Source organism: Mus caroli, chromosome 1 (assembly GCF_900094665.2).
Source record: "Mus caroli chromosome 1, CAROLI_EIJ_v1.1, whole genome shotgun sequence".
Lineage (NCBI taxonomy): Eukaryota > Metazoa > Chordata > Mammalia > Rodentia > Muridae > Mus > Mus caroli.
The window spans coordinates 148,326,471-148,328,030 of NC_034570.1; positions in this window are offsets into that span (position 1 = coordinate 148,326,471).

The following is a 1,560-nucleotide window of genomic DNA, read 5'->3' on the forward strand; positions in this document are numbered from 1 at the left end:
GTCAGTTCTCTTGAGAAAAAAAAATCCCTTAATATCTAACATAAGCATATAACAGTTTAATAAATATTTAATAATATGATATATACATATTTATTGTTTATGATATATTATATATAATTTATGTTGCGGAGAGCTATTAAGACATTGATTTATCATATGTGAAATCAACCAACCAACCAACCAACCAACCAACCAACCAACCAACCAATCTATATGAATGAAAGTAGATGGGGAATTTTGGGGTGAACAGGGGGAACTAAGGGAAAGTGGGGGGAGAACAGAGAGGATAATGGAGGAGAAAAATCAAAATATCTATTTTCTTTCATATGCAAGCCTAAATTTATATGTACAAAAACTTATGTTTCTATGATAAGGAATCAGTAGAAGGACTATTTGGGCAGGCAAGCGGGGCGAGGGAGTGGGTTCAAGTAATGGAGGATTCATACAATGGTTTGATATAAGTGTGAGTATGATCATGGAAACCATTATTTTATATACCAACTAAAAATTAAAACTTAGATGTTAGCCAGGTGTGGTGACCTACTCCTTTAATACTGGGAGGGGAGGCATAGGCACGTAGATGTCTGAGTTCTAGAGCTAGCCTGGTCTACATAGCAAGTCCCAAGCTAACCTCAGCTACACAATGAGACCTTGTCCTAAAAACAAAATAAAACAAAACACAAAAGCAAGCAAACAAACACAAATCCAAATAAATAAGACAAACAGGATAAAACTAAGATGTTGATATATTTTAAGGAATTGTTTCATGTGACTTGAAATTTAAAATTTGAAATTTGTAGGTCAGGCTAGCAGTAGGAAAATTCAGGCAGACTTTCTATGCTGGTCTTGAGACAGAATTCCTCATATGTGGGGGGGGGATGGGGGGCTTTTGGGATAGCATTGGAAATGTAATTGAGGAAAATACCTAATAAAAAATAATAATAATAAAAAGAATTCCTCATCTGGAAAACCCTGATTTTAATACTTAAAAATCTTCAACTGGATGGATAACCTGTATTCCCTATTGAGGCTAACTTTCTTTTATTTTTATTAAATTAAACGGAGTATCAATGATATCGCATCTATGAAATCCCTTCACAGTAACACCTAGCCTGATGCTTTCCCAAATGACTAGGCTCTTAAAATTGACTCAGAATGTGAGCCATCCCACTCTTCCCCTTTCTGAAGTCTCTATGTAGAAAATGAATTGCAAGCTGCTCTAGCTCACTCTGACCCTCTCAGTGGGTGCCTGAAGAAAATGAAGACAAGAACAAGTAATGCTGTGTGTGTGTGTGCGTGTGTGTACTTGTGAGTGTGCACATGCACATACATCTGGAGGCAGTGGGGAGAGGTGACAAGGTGTGATTTTCTCAGAGAGTGCCTTAGTTTGAGGCCGTAATATATTCCTCTGAGTCAAGCCCTGGAACTTACATGAGATGAGCTGCCTGGGTGGTCCTTAAACTAACCAGTAGTGTGAGCGAGGCTATTGACACCATCCTTTTTGATAAAGGCATTTAAAGTAAGGTTTGAGAAAATTAGGATGTCAAATAATCCTATTGC